The sequence below is a fragment of the Calidris pugnax genome, unplaced genomic scaffold, assembly GCF_001431845.1.
Source record: "Calidris pugnax isolate Ruff unplaced genomic scaffold, ASM143184v1 scaffold24, whole genome shotgun sequence".
NCBI lineage: Eukaryota > Metazoa > Chordata > Aves > Charadriiformes > Scolopacidae > Calidris > Calidris pugnax.
In genome coordinates, this window is record NW_015090922.1 from 3,283,751 (window position 1) to 3,305,517 (window position 21,767).

Genomic DNA, 21,767 nt, shown 5'->3' on the forward strand with positions numbered 1-21,767 from the left:
GAAACTGATGTTCGGAGATGTAAATCTTATCTACAGCTATGCCTTTAAAGCAAACAAACAAAAAAGAAAATGTTAGAATATTGTGTTTAATTGGGTATAAGTGCTTTACTATTTATCTGTCTCTGTTTCTTCTATTCCCTTAGGCATCCTTGTAAATTGTAAGGCAGGCATTTCCCCAGAGCTATAATTTAATTTGACCGTCTAGTGAAGGAACTGTAAAGAGACATTGCGTTTCAAATATGAACATATTACCTCCAGCACAGTCACTGTGTTGGCTGGAGGTGGTGATTGGAGCACTATGAGATGCCCAGAATCTAGCAGCCACATCTGTCTGTCCTGTCCCCCGACCCAACTGCGGGGTCAGTTCTCTGTCTTCTCCCCACTGTTACCCTCCTTGCTGCTTCCCACAGCAGCTTTATTGAAGCTAGTGGTCATTTTAGACATAGGCACCAAATGGTTTTAGCAGTATGTTAAAATGATCATGCCTAATCTTATACCTGGCACACACATAGTTCTTCACACAATCGAAAGCACGGCTATTAGTTAGTTCTCCCAGCTGTAGATGTGGAAGATGATGGCTTTGCTGTTGAAAAGAGCACACTGAATTAAATAAACCAAGAGACCAAGCAAGGGCACTTTTCCTACAGCCTTTTGGAAATGTAAATAAGTTGTGACATCTCTATTTTATGAGGGAACTTGTGGTCCAGAGGGGTCAAAGAAGCCTGTAGATATTGAAGTCCCATTCACCTTCTGTTGCAGGTGCCAAGTCTGCACTGGAGGCCTCTGCACAACTGTGCTCTACCAGAGTCTAATGTTGCTTCCATGCCAACCTAATCTCTAGCAGAATAATCAGATGCATAACTAGATGAACAACTCGGTCTATAATAAAAATTCCTCATGAGTCTTTGCTTGGGCATTGTGAATTACACCTTTAGACATACTGGAAACCTTCCTTTAAAGCTCAAGCAATTTGAAAGAGACACGTGTATCAAGTCACAGCTGGAAATCCTGTGTAGTCAAGGTGTCTGCACTTAATTGGAGGGGGATTTCAGAAAGACCTGTAAAATAGTGTAAAGCTCTAGAGGATGTGCCTTACAGTGGGAAGTGGGATTTTCAGTTGATTGGACTTCTCTAAGGAAAGGGTGAAAGCCTAGACATTGATAGTCTTCGTTTTTCTGCACAAGGCATCTGATTTATGAGGGCGTTTGTAGTCTAGCAGGAAACGGAGAGGGCATCCAGTGAGTAGATATTGAAATTAAAAGCAAACCAGAAAATAAACACAATCTTTGACAGCAGGCAGCTCTGGAGCACTTTCAGAACATAAATTGGCTGGATGGGCCACTTTGATGGGGAAACTCCAATCCTGAAAGACGTGATCTACCCTCAGTATGGCTTTATCTTGTCCATTCATGTAGTAAGAAAGTAGTTTAGAAAAAAGACAGTTATGTGGTGAAATTATATTAACATTATGAGTTGTTAAAACAGTCAGAGTGGATAGCTATACATTGTCTTTGGCATCAAATGTACACAGAAGGGTTTCTTCCCCAATATTTTAAATTCTCTGTTAACTAAGCTCTCCCCATATCTACAGGCCCACCACTGTAGCTTGTATTGATCTGTGGTGCTCAGCAGGAGTTTCCTCCAGGACTTATTTCTCTTGCTCATTAAGAAGTGTTGATTCATCTTTTTGCTGCAAAAGCGACTAATAACAAATGCTTTCCAGGAACCAGCCCTGATAAAACAGCCATAGACGTGTAGCTCAGATTCAATTAAACTCATAGGGCACAGAGTTCAGCTCCAATTTAATTATTTCTCATTTTATGTAAATGAGATTTCTTATTGCAGTGAAACAAATTATTATTTTCTCATGGCAGTGTCTCATCTGTATGCTTTACTGCTTGTTCTGTCCTTAGTTTAACCTAAAAGCAAAACAAAAGATTCTTCAAAATTCAGAGGCTGAATTGAAGAGCTAATCTTTCATTAGTATTCTGGAGACAGTACATTCCTTTGTGATCTGGTTGCGCTTAGCCCTCATATAACACTCTCTGATTAAGGCTGTGTATTTGACAAAATAGATTAAGCGTGACATCTGCCAGATGTACAACCCTGGAGGCAAACACCCCAACCTCCTAGGGAATTTTCATCCCAAAATTCTGCATTTGGCTGAATTTGCAGCTAGCTTGGGATCTTGCTGCTTAAACACTTTCTGATGCGTACTTCTGGGATGAAAAGATACGTCTTTTCAATCTACCACCTACCGACCTCCTACTATGAACAACGCTCAGTCCGTTTGGGCGTAAAACAGTGAGCACAAACCCCAGTGGAAGCTGCAGACTGATGTTAAATTCAGCCAAGTAAGCAAGATGCCATATTTATCATCAATAACATCCTTATTCTTCTCCTGTTCGAAAGCAGAGACATATAAAGATAGTCGATAGTCGACTGTCTCTTCAAGCCACATTGACCAATGAAGGCTGTGAAAATCAGAATGCTTTTAAAATACACCATGAGAGTGTGTGCTTTCACACAGAAAGACCCAATCAGCCTTTCCCTTCCCGAGCTTTCACTCTGCTGTAATTTTTCACACTTCCTCACGCTGAGCCATGAATGCTGAAGTTCATCCCGGAGGAGTTTTGCAGCCCATGGGAATGGCTTAACCTAGCACTGTCAGTCTAAATGCCGGTCACCAGCGCTCACGCTTGTTGCTGGGTTCCTTGCTGGTTTAGCAGCATGGAAACAAACCTTCTCAGGAGCTGGTGTCCGTGCTGCCCATCTCCTGGAGCCTGCTGGCAGGAAAACAGCTTGGTTCTGTCCAGGCAGGCCCAGCATTTCAGACCATCTAACTCAATCATAGCAGTATGCATGTACACCTGGAGATGCAACAGGCCCCTTGGGAAGTAGGGTCTGTCCTGGCCCCATGTCCAGCCACGTTTAAGACAGACAGCTCCAACCAGACTTGGGCCAGTGGGGATGGGATGGGGCTACCAACTGAAGTGGGGAGGATGGCCCTGCCTCTTGACTTTGGCTTTTTACTGGTGCTGTCCACTTGAGTGTTTGCCCACTTCTTACACAAAGAAAATAGCCATCTCCCATAGGGGTTTCATGGAGTTTGTGCCATTACCTCATGGGTTTTTTCTGGGTCAAAGATCTGCTAGGTTTAGTGTTTTTTCTTTTGTGGCAGAAAGGAGGAATGGGTTGGACTAGATTTAATTTCTTTCTCTTGCAGTCAATGACATGAGGGCTTTCAGCTTGGAGCAGGACTCCTTGATTGGGGGGAAGCTTGTGGGAAGATGAAAGTGTTCATCATTTCTTAGCCCTGTTTGGCTGATAGGGCTGGTGGGGACAGTAAGGCTAAAGCCTCAGCCCCCTCATTTCTTATGGGATACAGACCATTTTTCCCACTGCTTGCCCTGCAAAGCTTTTCTTTCTGACCACATCTGTCCTGCTGCTATGAGCCCTAACCCCTTGGTGAAAGCATGGTTCCTGAGCAGGAAGGCTGCAGGAAACCCTACATGGGCTGGGTTCATGCAGAGGGACGAGGGTTGGGTGCCACACGGTGACAAGCTGCTTGCCAGTGAGATCCCAGCTTGTGCCACAGCTGTAAACATGAGGGTTGGAGATGGGGAGGGGGTTATGCGGGTGCTGGTGTCCCCCAGCTTCTCCAGGTGGAGAGAAGGGGATGTGAGGAGCTGCTGTGGGGCTCTGGGGTGTGGAGCCCCTGTGGACGGTGGCCAGAGCAAAGGCAGAATTTGGTCTGATGGGAGGAAAAGGGAAATGTGGAGCTGTGTTGAAACCAGCTGCTCATCTTGCCATCGGAAGCTTTTTTTTTTTTTTTTTTTTGTTAAGATGCTTGATGAAAATACTTCTGTGTAATTTGCATTTGTATCCTTTGCATTCTATAAAAAATAACCCATTTGCATATAGAGAGGAGACACTTCTCATACACAGTCGTCTACTTGGTGTATGATCTGCAAAGCGAATATAATGTTTTTCCGCTTCTGTGAGCTTTTATTAACAAATACAGAAAGAAAAGTAGAAAAAAAATAAGTTTGTGAAAAATTGCGTATCTACTATGAATATTACCTTTCTGGTTGTCGTTGAGTTTTGAACATACGATAACTTAGGCCAAAGCTTACTGTTTCAAAAGCAGTGATTCCTTTTGTTTCCTGCAGCTTGAGTTTATTATTTTTCATTCTTTCTTTAGAATAAAATTAAACAGTTTATTTTTGCTCCCACAGAACTGTGAGTTTGCCAAAGTGTAGACAACTTGCTATATAAACTTTGTTCAAATAAACACAGTCCAGCTTTTTTTTTTACCCCTTAAAACTCACTTGCTGATATGCTCCAGAAAAATTCCGTAAGCTCCAAGTGACAAAAGGAGGAAAACGATGTGCATGTTATTTCTTCAATTGTATCCTAGTGTCGTCTTTATCTGTAGGATTTGCAAGCAAATTGACTTTCAGTCCTATCCTTTTCTGATATCTTTTCTGCAGTTGACGAGAGATTTGCAAGCAAATAGACCTTTTTCAAAATTTAAAGCAGATTTGCTGTTTCACAGTTTCTATCTCTTTTGCATAAATACATTTTTTTCCCATAAGGCTGTTAGGAAGTATTATCTGACAGTCCCACTGGCCAACTTTCTAAAGGTTTTCTTTGGTGCCCATTGATTCAAAAGCATCTGTTGCCTCCCCACCCTGCCTCCCCATCTCTCCTCCCCCCCAGAAGCCTCGCTACGCATTTATGATATCTTTGTCATATAAACAGAATTTTTAAAGGGGAGTGAAGTGTGTTTAAATCAAATTGTTTTTCCCATGGGAGTCATTGCACTATTATCACTAGGGCTGTTGTCACAGTTAAGTTTACCAGATCCTTTGCAGTGGGGAAACCTCCATTCACTTGCTTATAGTGTGACGGACTTCAGCAGTTTGGGATAAAATGTCTGCTGCCAGGAATCTATGTTTTAACTCTGTGTCACTCCTTTGTTCCATCCATCATGTTCTGGGAAGGAGATAGGAGCTCTTTGCTTGGGGACAACCCCTGCTTCAGCATTACTGGTCAGGGGAGAGGCTTTCCTGTCCTCTGAAATCCCTGGGCAGAGAAACTGCAGAGCAGCCACCCAAGGCCTCCAGAATAAAATCCTCTGGAAGCAAGGGGTATGGCTCCTGCTGGAGGGCATCTCACCTCTTCTTTCCCTCTGAAAGCCCCACTCCCCTTCACTCTGTTGTTCACCTCCATCCTGTGGTGGATCCTCATCGCGTCCAGCAGCACAGAGGGATGTACAGATAACGCAGAGTCAGTGTCACACACACACCCAGTCTCAGCAGGGAGATCAGTCTCACACCTCTCACAACAGAACTGCCAGTGCCCATAAAGGGGAAATTATGAGATTTATAGGCTAATGGTAGGGCATCGTCATGTTGAGGTTATGCGTCTGTGGCTGGAGTGGGAAAATGAAGCAGTGGAAATTGTCAAAGGCAGTAGGGAAGGGTAGGAAAAATATTCCTGCTTGAAAATTTTCATGGGAGGTCTCATTTTGGGACAAAACGCACTTCTTTTCTTCTGACTTAATCTTTTTTGATGGCTTCTGTCTCTGCCTCAGTGCCGTGGTCCCGCACTAGATGTACTATCTTGATTTTTCTCACCAAAGAGGAGACAGAGGTTTCCAGCCAGGCCAGATTGGCGGTGTCACACGCAGGAGGATCCTGCCTGCCCTCTCCAGGACGGCGTCTCACTACCCCCAGCACAACACCCAAGCATCCCCATCGCTTCCCAGCCCTGCCTGCCCCAGCCCCAGGCAGCTCAGAGCAAGAGGCTGCAGGGCAGCCACCTGGAGAAGCAGAGAGATACGAGAGGAAAATCCTGATTCTCTGCAAAGTTCACCTGTTGCTGCGATAGGCCTGTGCAGGAAAAATATTAGGAATTCATGCCAGTCCGTGTGTGGCTCGGTCTTGAGAATTTGAACTGAAATTTATGGAAGCTGAAGTGAGAGAAATGAGTTTGACCTGGTGCTCTGATCTGAGCACAGAGAGACTCTTCTCTCTTCTGGGTTGTTTTGCTGGAGTCTGGCAGCAGGCACGGCAACCTGACTTTGTGAAACCACTGTACATATTGATAACTTCCGGGATCTCTATGGGCAACAGAATAAGTGGTCATGCAAGTACCAGCCATGGGCAACTGGCACACAAACCCACCTGCTGGCTTTATTCTAGCCAGACCACACCTGAATGCCTGCCTTCTCCAGACAGCCTGGCACAGGGCTACCCAACCTCTCCCCATCTGCCGGGGAGCACCAAGCGTGGGTTATTATTCAAACCCATTAAAGACCCCATTCTACCCCATTAAAGACCCCATTCTACCCTGCTGCTCTCCTCTGGCACTTGGGTTATTCTGCCCTTCCCTGCGGAGCCGTCACTCCTGAAGCACGCACAGCTCTTCTTCACACAGTAAGTGATGTGGAGGTCTTGTCTTCAAGGTAATCTTGCCCCACATTTGTGGTAAAACTTGAAATGGAAGGGGTTGGTGTGTGATTTTCTATTTGAGAGAAGAAAAAAAAAAAAGGAAGGAAGAAAAAAAAAGAAAGCATGTGGTTCTGCAAGTATTATCCTATGCGATTTAAAAGTTTCACGGCCAGCCGTACTAGAGATGGAGGCTCTTGGCACTTTGGTTACCTGTTGGAGATTTTACTAAGGAAAAAGGTTCCTTGATAATTCTTATATGTGGAAAGTTGGTAAAATTAGAATCCAGAGCTAATTAGATGTATTTAGGGAGTATCACTTGTCTTAAAGGCTGGGCAATCCTTTTGTTTCCAAGGGTGTTTTCCTGCTGAGCACTAGGAAAGAGAACTGGAGGTATTTGTGCTTTTTTTCTGTATTATTGTTCCTTACTGTTCAAATGCTTTCTCAAGCCAAGTAGAAAACCTATCTCCCAGTGAGCCCTTGGTATCTTAGCAGTAAACCTCCCCACCATCAGCAGAAGTTGGGGCTGCTTGGGGTGGTGTGGTGCCTCCAGCATAGTGTGGTGGTGGGATGGGATGATCTTCCATTGGGATGATCTTCCTTGGGATATGCCAACCTCACACCAGCAAGAACTTGCGAAAACACTGAAGAGGAAGGCCCTGTAATAACTCCAGCCGTGATTGTAATCGGGGGAGTAAATTGCACATTGGGTACATGTTTGTAATAATATGGGTGTGAGTAGCAAATTAGCACGACCTCTTCTGATGAGGAATGAGCCTTGGAGGCTAATAAAACAAATGCAGGAGAAAAAACAGGTTGCAGAAGGATGAAAGATAGCTCTGGAACCCTATTCCTTTAAATTCTGCATCCCTCATCTCTGCAAAACAGGTATAATGGTGGCAACACCCGTGTCTGTCAGGGCTGACTTTGTTCCCAGGGTAAGTCGGGTCAGCGGTGGGGAGGGTTGTGTGTTTGGTGATGTGTTAGACTGCTCTCTGCTGCCAGCTTTCCCGTGTGCATGTGACTGAGGGTGCCCATATCAGCATGAGAACTCAGCTAAGGGTGGGAGGAAATGGGTTTAAAATAATTTGTTTGAAGGAAGATAATTAATGTGCTGCCCACTTTATTCGCTTCCTGTGAAACTCTTCTGCAAGAGCTGTCAGACTGGGTTTTCCACCGATGTAGTTCGGCAGGCTTTCAAAAAGTGTCTCCTGCTTTGAGAAAGCAAATGGTTGGTGAGAAACAGCTCCAATTGGGAAGCATTGCAATTGCTGAAAGATGAAACATGGCCGTACACTGAAAACATGGTTTGCTGAAAATAGTCAGTCTGCTCTGGTTATCTGCACGCACTCTCCAGGCCACAGCAGGACCCTGCACTTGGGCTTGTTGAACCTCATGAGGTCCACATGGACTCACTTCTTAAGCTTGTCCAGGAACCATTCCGTGACAGCAACAGAGATTCTGCATAGAGATAATTTAAATACAAATATTTTTTGTTTTCCCAGTGCTCTGTGTAGCTGTGGTGCCTCCTTGGCAATGCAGAACTTGACTCTGCGAAGTCACTTTAGCTGCTTTTCTGAGACAATTGCTCTGAGCATGGGAGTTACCATCACTCACTAGTCCTTAATTTGCTGCTGTACCTGTAGAAGCCCAAACACACCCCTACGCAGGTTTTACTCTGCCTAACACAGATTCACCTATATGCGAAAGGGGATTACTTAGTATTTCAGGGAGCAGTGTATATAGTTTTTTGGGAGAGATGCAACTGGAAGGCAGAAATGGGCATATAAGAAAATGTTCCGATTTTACCCTTACAAGGGGTGAACGGAGCAGATGTTTACATCTGGAGGTCAAGCTGCGAGTACAGTAATTCTCCAGCTGAGAAATAGCTAACATTCTTCCAGGGACCAGGAGAATAGCTCGTAAATTGGGTCTTCAGGGTGACTTCACTAATCAGCGCCAAGCAGAAATGCAAAGGCTGACAATAAGTGGGCATTAAAAACATGCCGCCCTTCTTGGGGATGCTCTTCTGAGTGAGATGCTTTAATACAGCCAACTGAGCTACCGAACTAAATTAGGCAATTTCCCTTCTATTCAGTAAGAGAGAGAAAGGGAGGAGGGAGAACAGAAGCCTTAAAAATAACCCCCCACTGTAAACAACATTCAAAATGAATGTTACAGGTTTTATTATTATTTTAACTGCCTAATTCCTTCCCTTTGTGAACAAAAACAAAGAAAATACTTAACATAGACAGAATTCTCTTTCCCTGCCTTTCGCTTTTTGTACATAAAAGGAAGCCAGCTCTCTGAAGTAGTTATATTTTTGACATTTGACTAAGCAGCCAGAGATGCTAAGAAAAATACATACAGGATTTTATGGTTAGCCTTTCCCTAATGTGGTGTGTGAGGAATAAGAGAGGGGCCAAGCCAGCAAAGCAAGCCAAAATGAAAAAAAAAGAAAAAAAAAAGCCCCAAACGTGCATGTTGGTGCAAGCAGCCCTGGGTCTGACCCATGTCACGTCACCTCGGCTGCACAGGGGGACCAGAGCAGCTCTGGAGAACCCACGGGCCTGGCTGGGGGGAACAGGGAGAAAGGCAGTAAATGATTCTAAGGGCAGAAACCACCCCATGGAAATCAGCGGAGGTGGCAACAGACGGCGATCGAGGCTGAGGAGGTTGAAGGGGGGACGCAGGGGGAAAGGATGGATCGAAAGGTCCCTGGGGGAGAGGAGTGAGCTGCTGCCACATCCCCCCATTGAATGTCTCTCCAAGGAGAGCAGGGCACGCTGCACCCACCAGGAAGCCAGGCATGGGCTGAAATTCCACTTCACTCTCAGTTTGAGTTATAATGTCTCTTTTCTGGCTTTCACTAATCCTTTTTCTTTCTTTTCGCTGGTGTTTTTCATGTGGACTTAAAGCAATACTACAGTTATCTGTGCATCCCAGAAAGTCAGTTTGTATTTATTCACTTTGCCTCCTTCCACATCCTTTCTAGCAGAAACGGCACGGTAGCCACAGGGGAGAAAATTAGCCAGGCAAATTCTCCATCTGTCTCTTTTTCTGTTTCCCGGGGCTATTTGACTGTGCATCTTTTTGTGGGTATTGGTGGCTCATTTTTGCGTGATGCAGTTTCAAACAAAACAACCCAAACCTACAGCCTCATCTACACAACTAGCCAGATGGCCTCAGCAAGGCTAACCCTGACCACGGCTTCACCGGGTTGCGCGCCACGATCTCCTTTGTCTGAGGGAAGGCACCCAAAGGTTTTGACATTTTTTCCCCTCATGTTGTCTGAATTCCTGTGTCTGCCCCTTAGAGGCAGCCTCAGTGGTCTTGGGGAATGGGCTCTATGGCCCCTGCAGGATGACTCTTCCAGAAGTGGTGGTGGAGGACAGTGGAAGGAAAAGCTTTTGTGTGTGTATATGTGTTTGTGTACACCAATGGATGAACCACCTTTCCTTAAGCAAGGCACAAGGATTAGGGATGTGGCCAGAGGAGAGGAGCTGAGGAGACTAGATGATCAAGAGCCGTTTAGATGTGGTGTTGGGGGATATGGTGTAGGGGAGAACTTTGTAGAGTAGGGTAGATGGTTGGACTCGATGATCCCAACGGTCTCTTCCAACCTAGACGATTCTATGATCTCCAGAGGTCCCTTCCAATCCCATATCATTCTGTGATTCTGGGCAGCGGGACAAGGGGCCATTCTGCAGATCTTCCAGGGAATCACGTCACAGAAGAAAGATGGGAACAGTGTGGGGAGCCTGAGCAGACACCCAAATCACAAGACTGAAGTTACACAAATAAAGCAGGAAGAGGCTGGGATCCTAGATATAGAGGAGGAGAGAAGCTGGTGAGACAAAAGCCAGAGAATTTACAGAAATTGTGGACAGGAAGGTCCAGGTCAGAAAGATGCCATGTGAGGAGAAGGCAGAGGTCTGGGAGACCACGAGTGTGAAGACAACAGGAGAGGGGAGTGAAAGTAACCCCCAAGTTGTAGGGTCTGTAGGCTGCAGGACCCTCAGTTTTGGTGATATTATTCTGTGATTACTCTTATTCACTTCATTATGAATTTGTTTGATGTATTTCCTCTCCACAAATACTACTCAGAGGCTTTGACCTGGACAGCCTTTGCGTGGTGTTCCTGCATGGGGTTACAAGGAAAATGTACAGGGCTCTGATTGGGCTGCTATTTCCATCACCCGGTTCATCCATTTCATCTCCGCTCCCTTGGCTCTCATTGCCAAGGTCACAGCACGATTGCCAAGCCCGAAGCCAAACATCCGGTGTCTATTCCAACCCAAAGCTCTTAGCTCCTCTGAGTCAGTGTGCTCGTGTCAAGAATAACCCAAAAGAGATATGGAAACCCCAAAGTCACCACCATAAATCACGTTTGTCCTAATGCCATTTTCATCTCTGAGAGTGGCCTGCCCTTTGTGTCATGTCCTGCCAACATTCCCAACTGTTGGCCATTTGTTCACAAGGGGGAATGCGAAGTACAGGCCCTCGAGAACCCCATCCGATACCAGAGGTATTATACGTTCATATGGACAGGCTGGGACAACTCATCTCTACCACTTCATCCCCGGGAAGGAAAACGAGCCTGAAACTGCATTAAAGGAGCTGCAGTTTGGGCTGGGGAATGCCACTTGAAATTTTACTCATGCTTGATGCTGGATGCTTTCTCTGGTGGTAGTTGCAGCATAATGCAGAGCTGATTAATTTGTCCACTGTGAGCAACACTCATAAATTTAGCCTGTTTTTCTCTGGTTGAGCTGTGCTTGAAATGACCTGGGTTTCTTCAAATGTATTTGTTATTCATAAGGATTCTCGGAATAGTTTGGACCAATGCTGTTCAGCTTGCAACACGCTCGGCCTGATGACTTGCAATTCACTTTCCACTTTCCATGGTTTGTGATTTGTCTTCTGAGTCGAATGCTATTACCTCTGTTTGCCAGTGAGTGACAGAAACTTTATAAATAGAAGGGTAATGACTATTGAATAATGATTTTGTTTTGTATGAGTTTTTGGCACAAATTCATATAGATTTGGGGATTCTAGAATATTTGTATGAATATCTTATTTTCCTCATAGTACTGAGACAAGTTCTGGTGTAAATTTGCAAAACCAGCTGTCTTCAATCCGATGTCCCTGGATTCTATCATAATAGCCATGTATTGAATTATGACAAGTTGCCTTGGCCCATGCCAGCTCCACGTTAATCACTGTTCATGTTTTATGTTCTAAAAGCTGAAAAATATGTCAAAGGACGGAGCAAACTAAGAGTTCCTGTATAGCTTGCCAGCTTGAGAGATCAATTTTGCTCCCCTTGAATCTGATAGTAGAATTCCCAAATCATTGAGGCTGTTTCTTAGCTTATTGTTGTCTTGAAGGTGTTGTGGCACCTCATGACTTGAAAGGCTGTTTTTCTGTTTTAGGAGGTTAGTAAAATAAATTTCCAATGCTGTAACCCAGGCCAGATCCAGGCCAGGCTAGAGGTTTGTATGCCATTCCTTTCTCCTGACTTCCTTCACTTTACTCCAGCCTCTTTCCGTCCTTGTGACTCTGCAGGCACAGATCTATGCATTTTAAAATACCTCAAAGCTGACATGAGAGACTTAATTTAGATGGATATTGGGGTGTGCCGCCGGATTCCCTTGCATAGTTACTCCTCCCAGAAACATCGTAGTTCTCTTCCCACCCGCTAAAGGAAGACATGTATTTCCATGTTTGTGGTTCCTGTGTTCCTGGGAAGCTCCAGAAATAGATGAGACCCCATTTAAGAATTTGGGTAAGGAGAAAGGGAAGAAAAGCCAGGACTATGGGTCATTTCCCACAGCCATGGCCCTCCATTGGTCTTCCCATCATGTGCTTTCCATACGGACCCAGTGGCAGAGATCATTAGTGAGAAATAATGTTTTCTCTGGTGTGGCTGTTGTTCTGATTATTAAATTGATAGTGGCATATAGCGAAAACAATGGAAGGAAACTATGCAGAGGTAACCAGAACTCTATCTACACTTCAGTGGCGTCACATATTAAATGAAGTAATTGCTTGGGTTGAAAGATATTCTGTCTTTTGCTACTGTTTTAATGGTATAAATTAGCTGTACTGATACTGAAATCCAACATGACTCAGGCTTTTCTTCTTTTGTCACTTTCATCAAGAGCCTTCAGTGATGCTATTGTAGTACCCCTACAATTAATTCATTTTTAAATTAGAACAGTTTCATTTTTCTATTTAAAATTATTTTGAAGTGGCGGAAGTTTCTACAAGATAAAATACAGGCGTTTCATTGTCCAGGTTCTGCAGTAAGGATAAATTATAATTAATAATAGATATGTGACTGCTGCAATATTACACACTGTAGATTCACAAGATTTTTCCATATATTTTGAAATGACCCATCTCTCTGCATGATTCATGAACCAGCTGTCTAAGAATATAATTGGGTCATATTAGAATTAATGGCAGGTATTTTGGTGAGTAATGTGTGCGTTCGTTTTACAGTTTGCTCGTTGTATGGCTATCGCAGGCCTACTGAATACTGTGTGGTAAGAGAGGAAAGATGGCAATACAAGTGGAAAAGACTGAATTAACTTGGATAAAGTGGAAGAGAACTCACTCTGAGACTTTCATCCAGCCTCAGCTTTTTTCTAGTCTTAGAAACATCATGTAGTTTATGTTTCATATAGGTATCTAAAACCTACAGTCAGTAATAAGTCAGTAAGTGCTGCTTTCTGCCAGGAGTCAATATGAAAATTCAAATTTTTCCTTATTTTCAATAGAAGTTTTCACCCTGCCCTTCTCTGGTGTCTTGAATCCCACCACTCCTGGACTGGGCAAAGCTCAGAGCAGCATCTAATTTTTACAGATCAAATGTCTTTCAGTTGTCTTCTCAAATTGTCATTTTCCCTGAATGAGAGTGTGCCTTAATTTGCTGAGAAACCCCCAAAATTCAGAAGTGTCTCAAACCAGAGAATTTCCAAAATATTTTGATATTCTACTGCAACTTCACATGCACTTAGTATGTGACCCGCTCTTCCATGTTCATCACTAGTTCCTTATAAATATATTCTTCCACTTGTTGGAGTGAGCTCAGAAGGAGGGAGAGGAGGAGCAAGGCATGTGCCTCTAAGTGCAAAGAAAGATATTGTCCAGGCAATTTTCACCTCAGTGGAGATGACAGAACCTCTGTGGGTCACAGGGAGAAGTTCACATGGAGAGGAAGCATGAGCGAGGAGAAGAGAAACTGTCCTTCATCAGGGCAGTTTAACCTGTTGCTGGCACTGGGGATCAATGTCGGCTTGTGAACGTGCTGAGCCTGGATGGAGAACCTGGGTTTGGACATGGTGAGATGGTTGTTCAGCTCTTATCCACTGTGCGTGGCAAATGGTCTTTGCCCTGTGCTTGGACACGCTTTCCAGGGCAATCTGCTCGTTGGCACCCAGCTTCCCAGACCCATCGCAAATGGGTCTGAGTTGTCATTGTGAGTCGGGATAAAAATGACCCAGCTCCTGTCCGGAAAATGGATATGTGCACATTATCCTGATGTGTGTGTTAAGCTTTCCTTGTGCTGGGGCTCAAAGTAGTTTTATACTTCAGATGGTTCATTCTCAGGGTACTGCAGCAAACCGAGCAGGCAGGGATTACACAACCACCACCGACCATTATCTTTCCCCATCTTCTTCTATCCCTTTGGAAGAAATAGTGCAGAATTAATTATCGTTCCTTTGTAAAGATATCCGAAAACATCATGTGGAACCTCCTCCTGCACAGCTTGCTTTCTAGTCAAATGTGATTATGTAAAAACGTAATTCTGTTGTTTTAACTTTGATTGATTCAGACACACTAGGCTTACAGCAATTAAGCTAATATAATGAACAAATCATCAGCAGTTATATGGCAAGTTAACAAGCTACAGTGAAAACATTAAGCCACAAATGGGTAATGCTAAACTTTTTGCTGGGATTGTTTGAGGACCTCCTAATTTAAGATCCTGATCAGAACCAGAGCCCTAATGTGTGTCCGTGCATCTGGTCTACCCACATCTCTTCATTCATTGTCACCATCCTGTCCCTCACCTTCAAATGCGGAGACAGAGAGGCAGCCTGACTGTGAGACGCCTTTCTTTCAGCCTTCGTCAGGGAGAATATGTGTTCCTGGTACCCCATCATGAGGGGAATGGTCAGGTTGCACTCTGCGTCTCCTGCCTTCCCAGCCCTACCATTGCTGCACCTGGTTTGCACAAACCAAGACTCAACCAAAGCACCCACAGGGGCACAATTCAGTGACAACACTTGGGGACAGCTGAGCCTGAGGCTCCACTGTAGAAATGGGCATGGAGCGGGAAGCCTGTAAATTCTGGCCTCTTGCCCTCACACCGTCAGGCAAGGCAGCCAAGCACAGACATATTTGTGTGAAACAAAACTAGGTAGAAATGCAGGTTCCTAAATTATAACCTAGACTTTTCACAGCGACCTTCCTAAATATATACTCTGTGGCTGTAACTTTAGATGCTGGCAGATACAGTTGTTAACACTGGATGCAATCATGGGAAGTTTTCTCTCCGGCCTGCTAACAAAGGGGTTTGGTCACATCCACGTATACCTCAGCTGGTCTTGACACATTAATCACCTTAACAAACAGAGCCATTGTCAAGCCTGATCTCTGAATTTCGTATTTTATACTTGTTTGATGTTAGAAAAACACACCTTAGCTGTAGATCAGAGCTCTTCAGTTTTACCCTCTCAGACTCCTTCCCTGGCAAGTACTGGTCTGGTGAGATCTACCTGATTGCTCACCAGCCCTCTCTAGATCCCCTTCAGAAACCTGCAGGTTTTTGCTCCAGCATCATCTGCTCAGCTGTTCCCTTCTACCAGCTTCCTTTCATTTCTTCCTAGTTCACCCCATTTTACAGATGGTGGTGAAAGTTATTTTGAGGATGGAGAATGGATTTCTGCCTTTGGCTCCCCACTTCCAGGGGTGCACTGGGGACACCCAAATGGAGCCAAAACGTATCACATGTCTCTGCCCATCTCCATTCCATAAAAAAAAGCTATGCACTGGGTTCAGGAACTTCCTAAAACTGGCTTCTGTCCCTGAACACTTTAATCTCTAATGTGATTAGGGTGAAATAAAACAACAGTGGCAGGTCATTTAAATAAAACATTTGAAAGAATAAGGAGTCCTTACTGTCAGAGGCACTCAGGTAAGGTTAGAGATTTCCCTGGCCAGGCTACTTTTGACCATAGTCTGTCCTGCAAGCTGACTCTCTGAAAGGACGATGGGGTCCCATCTTGGCTCAGATGGTGCCGTGCCACATCGGGCTGTGCTCAGGAATAGGTGGATTTGTATTGGAAGATGCAGAGAACTCTGAAAGTGGTTGAATAACACCTTCACGCCTGATGGGTTTTATTTTCGTTTTTTTTATAAAGCGTAACAGTGAAGGAACAATGAAATTATTGCCCGCAATCACCATTGACTGCACACAGGAATCAACGCCAGAGACCTCAACTGAGGACTTCTTTGCCCTGTCCCGTTACCCACTTTGGGCGAAAAGCTGCAAGTTTGATAAACAATGGCAATGATGGCTTTGTGTCACTGCTCTGGAATCACTGGGCCACTGCACATGGAAGTTTAATGATTGCATAAATTTCAGGCGCTATCTCTCCCCCGCTGCAGAAAACTATCAAATAAATTTATCTCAATGCTCTGCTGCCTCAATGGCATCCTGCGGGCTTTTCCGTGGTGGATTTTTTTTCCCCCCTGTCTTTTAATGCTTTGTTTAAATCACTGCTCACACCCACAGCTGAGAAAGAGAGGCCGTGCATCCAAGCACAGGTAACAAAAGGGGTTTGCTGCTAAAGGACACCAAAGCTTCTCCGTTACTGGGAGCATGTTGGGGCATTGAACTGCTCCAGTGAAGGCACCCACTGCCAAGCTGTGGAAAGACTGCTTGGGCAGGGATTCTCTCAGCCTGTCCTCACAGCAGAGGGGCTTCAAGCCCTCAGATCATCAATTTAGACAAAACCAAGTGGGCAAATTGCCTTCTCATGGTCTCTATTTAGGTTAGTGTGTGCAGTATCACTGCTGCTCTTCAGGTACTAATTCCTACCACGCATACATGTTTTTCTACTCCAAAACCAGGGCACTCCACTGGCACAGCCTGCTCCCTAGCCTGCCATCTGCAGCCAACACCTGCAGAGGGGAACATACCCACCTCAGAGAAGGGATCCTCAGCAGCATGTGTAGACAGGTGAAATGGGGGAAACGAGCATCTAAGACTGCAGGGCAGCTCCTGGTGTCCAAGGAGGCTTTGAAGAGCCCTGATTGTAGTTGGAGGGACAAGAGCAACACTGTACTTGTGGTTGTCATGTGGCTGAAGGGCAATCTACCCTCATCTTCCATAGTCAGACCAAGGTCCGATCAGTTCTACCTACAATGGCTGCTGACACACAGCGTTCGTGGCCTTGGAGCAATGGGGACATTGACACGATCTCCTTCTTCACTGTGGGATCATAGCTCTGGTAAAACCCAGAACTGCCAGTAGTTTCTTTCTTAGGATCATCTAGGATCAGGCTGTCTAGGAGTGTGGAAGTGGGCAGTACAGTGCTCTCTCCTTCTCTTCAAGAGAGGGACATTTTAGAAAAAAATGTCTCCAAAGGGCACCTGAATGCCCGTATTGGAAGGAAACTGCAGGGAACAGAAATGAAGATCACAGAAATAGGGAGAGCAGATGAGAATTTGTTGGACAAATCCCATTTCTAGGGCAGAAAAATGCATCAAAAAATTACCATCTGTGCAGGAGTTTCTACCATTTGGTTTGCTGTGAAAGAAGGGAAAGTGACTGCCACCTTTAAAAAAAATAATAATAACAAAAAATCCCCCTGTGCCCTTCACATTACAAAAAAAATGTTAATAGCTTTTACATAACCTCCAGATCTGGCCCATTCAGGCAGCCTTGGTTTAGGTGAGGGAAGGTAGCCAGGCACGAACTGTGCTCGCTGAATTGATGAACTGTATAGAAAGCTCGGGAGACATTTTCACTCCTAATTGATTGCAGAAAGCTCCTGTGACATGTGTCACCATCCACCTTGAGGAGAGCTTGACCCATGAGGGATGCGGACCAGCGAGCTGTGCAGCCCCTTGGAAAATCAGTTTGCTTGGGAAAGCACAAAATCCTCGGGGTGTCCAGCTCTCCCTCCTCCCCTTCCTGCCTCCGCAGCGCTTTGGAAGAGGAGACCTGAAGAATAGTGTAGCATCTCAAATGTAGCTAATACCTGGTGAATTATTCACAGGGTTATAGAGCAAAAGGCTTTTTCCCCATTCTGGCTGCAGAATTATCCTAGAGGATTTTCACCAAGTTCTGTGCTGGTTGTTCCAGGGAAGCTGCTCTGATCTCAGCGTGTGGCTGCCACGTCAGCATGCTGCTTGATGTGAGTGGATTTGGGGTAGACATTGAGAAATATGGTGATGCAGCCATCAGTGACAGTGCTTGAATGTTGTTCTGCGTCTGACCTGTGTGCTTTTTCATCCTGACTTTTGCAAAATTTGTTTTAATGCTTCAGCTGGATGATTTCCCTCCTCTTTTGCTATGATGTGAAAGGAACGGCGGCATTTTCCCATTGGTACTAGTAAAGGTTGTGGCCATTCTTCCGGGAAGTCCTCACCAGCTGTGACCCTGCTGAGGAGCAGCAAAGGGAAAAGTAGATTTTCTTTTTCCCCTCAGCACTCTGCTTTTTAATCCTTCCTTGCTCTGGTCAGCGTCGATGGCACGTCACTGCCCCGTGCTCCTACGCACCTGCAGGCTGCACAAGAACAGCGCCTTTCGGAAGGACTTGTAGCAGATACTACATCATTAAAGCTAGAAGTTGATAGAGCTTTCAAGTAATTACTAGTGACAAGTCTAAATAGATGAAATAGGATTTGGTTCCCACCACTGAATGCTTTCTTTCAAGAGGATTGCTAAGCAATTTCTTTGCAGCTTTCTCATCTGAGCTGTAGAAAACCTTCTCCTTTAAAGCTGATTATTCAGCTGGAAAGCAAGCCCCAGTTAGTGTGTAGCCAATGTTTAACTCAAGATGTGCTTTATATTTCAAGGTATTAGCCCGGGAGGTATGGGCTGCCCGAGGAGAGTGATGTAACTGCTGATGAGTGCATGGGGCAGGCGGTGGGTGAACGGCACAGAAGGATGAATCATAGGAGCGTGCCTCTTTGTTGGAGACTGCTCATTTCTGAGGCAATTGTGGTCTCGCTGAAATGGTGTGCTGGGAGAGGGCAGGTACTGCATCCGCCGGGGAACTGGAGCATGATCTGGGCATCACAAGAGCGCGGTGGCTGCTCCTGGAGGCACTCAGTAATGTGCAGCTTGTATTTTAAGAAATGCTTCCCTTAGAAGTGTCCTTTTTGTAAACTCTGAGCTCCGTGAACAGAGGGATGGGAAAGCTCGTTAATTTGTGCCTTTTACATGAAAATGCTTTTAACTCCTCTTCCTTAAGGAGAAAAGACAGCGCCGTTTAGCAAACAACTTATACCACGTCTTGCAGCAGGGGTTATCAGCTGTGTATGGGGAAAAAGAAAAAGATTTTGATAGGAAATATGGAGTTTAACTGTGCATTCTGGATTGTGCTTGTGTGGTGAATGCTTTGAAAACCCTTTCTGTGATCTCTGGGACAAGTCAGTACATCCCAAACTGAAGCAGGTGCTGGGAATTGCTGTGGGAGCTGAGGGAGAACCATTTTTGGCAGAGAGCTCAGCAGGGACCACTGATGCCATGAAACTGCCCTCAGCTGGGCAGATGATTAACAAGATCTTCCAGCCATCCTCTCCCAGCTGATCTCTGTTTTAATCTTAACCTTTGCTTTATGACACTCCAACTTGTTTGCAGCAGTGTGTGTGTTAGTGTGACATATGGAGCCCCAAAACAGCTATAAAGTTCACATAGGAAAGACAAGAAGGGGGGTACAAGGTCTTGTTTTCTTCCCTGGGAGAGTCTCCAGGTCACCTTGCAGACTGTGAAACAGAGAGAGTCCAGCAAAGGAGGAAAAAAGCCAGAGAAATGAGAGTGGCTGACTGACTGCATTGTTGATGTGGGACTTGGGGCTTATAAAGCTTCCTCTCTCTATAATATGTGCTGCCAGGATGTTGTGAGATGGATGGGATCCACAAAATATTATATGTGTCTGTCTCTGGAGGCAATACTGAACCGTTTCCCAACAGATGGTGACTGCTTCATGGATGTAACTTGTCAAATGCACTCAAGCATCAAATGAGAGTTAGGGAAGGGAAAAGGTGAGAGGGATCTGCCTCTCCTGACCTTGTACATGAGTTAAACACGGGGTACAAAATGACCCTAAGGATCCCATCAGTGTCACCAGAGGTGTGCTGACACAGAAAGCACTGATGTTCCTCAGGAGACCATCCACACTGCACACCTGCCCTTGTGTAAAATTTACACGGGGATTACTGGGATCTGAGTGCTAGCAAGAGACACAGAGGATGGCTTTTCCCCACACTCATTAAACTTTCAAGAGATATCAAAATGCAAAGTTACACACTCCAAGCAGCCTGGGCAGAGAGGGAAACTGTGTGTGTGTTAATGAGGGCAGGCCTGTAAGCTTTGCTGTATTTACAGCTTTGAGCACCCGGGCCAGCTTATGCTCAGAGAGGATACATGGAGACGAAAACACAAAAAAGACAGCTTTATTTATTTTATCAATAAATGAAATGGCTTTGGGTGGGCGTTACTAGTGCTTGGGCCAGAGCAAGGAGGGAATATCTTTAAATTTGTAGAAGTGACAGAGAGAAATTTTTTAATGACGTTCCTATACTATGCTGCAGGGAGTTGCTGGAAGCAACGCAGAGTCAAACAGGCTTCTTTAATATATCTGTTTTCCCTTTTGCCCCAGTCCATCACTTCAGAATTAGCACCAATGTAGCGAGAACTTTTGAGTCTTTATACTCTGGTAACAATGCAAGAAAACAACTGCTTTCCTGGCTATTGTGTGTCAGCTAGGAAAATGTGAATAATTCAGAGCTTGGTTTCTTTCTTTCCTCTCTTCTCCTTTCTTACCCACCTTTATTCACAGTTTCTCTGCTTCCTGCCCTGGGGGATGTGTATTTTTATATATGCAGTGGGCATCATGAATGTTTGGCCAAAGGGAGGTGTTCCATGGTCCCCTCAGACAGCCTTTAAAAGAAGCCTCTGGGTGTAGCCTTGGGGTAAGGGTTGTGGTGTAGGGCAGCTCCTGGACCCCTGGGGACCTGCACCCTGCTACTGGTGGAGGGCAGGCTTTCCTGAGGGATGCTATGGTGGCTAGTTGCCTGGTTATAGAAGCAAAGCTCTGGGAAGAGGAGAGTACTTCTGTAACACCTTCGTCTGTCAGCCCTCAGCCACAAGATCAACTGCTCCGATCCTCTTCCGGGTCTCCAGAGGTTTTTCTTTTCTTCTCTTTTATCTTCCTGATCTCTTATTAACGTTTTTCCCCCCCACACACATAGTTTCTTTGAGTACCACTTGGAGACAAATGGGGGGAAATATAATAAAAATTAATATCTTGTGGCTGAGACTTCCTATTGTCTTGGAATTTTTTTCTAAAATTCTCTCAGGTAATTGCCTCATTCAAATCCTGAAGGACTGCTCTGTCTCTAGATTAGACAATTAAGTGCATATATATTCACCTTTCTGCTGAAGAAAAGATGTTAACTACTTCTGTCCATTGATCAATTGCTTGGAGAAACTGAAGGGTGTGTGTCAAGCTTATAGCAATAGCACAAAATCTTCTCTGGTTCTCCGTACAGTGAGCAAGTACTAGATAGTGTTGTTTTCTCCTTTCCTCTCATGCTACGGGTAGCTGGGTCGTTTTCCTCTCAAAAGCAGGGTGAGATAGAGCAGGATTGGGAATCTGGTTGTACCTAATTTAACTGTAACCAACTGGTGCCTTCTCAAGGATTCATCTGTTTAAGATGCAAAAGCATCCAGAGGGCATTAGGATGACGCAGATGCTTCCATTTTTGCACACTCAGCTTGAGATATCCTACAGAAGTCAGTTCTTTAAAGGTCCCTAATCTTTTCCCTTCTGCCAAATGAGCTTCATAAAGATGTCTCTGTCTGGACCCCAAAGTCACTGTGGGGGGTACAGACCACAACAGCCTCTGCATAACCAGCTCTTTCCCTTCACAACATCTTGCCAATAGCATAAAAGCAGGTTGGATTTTTTTTAATCTAGAGGGTCCAGACTGATGTTTAACACAGATGTGTTAAAGTCCATGTGAAAATTGCCTGGGAGTTTTTGTGCCTTTGCATTAAAAAAG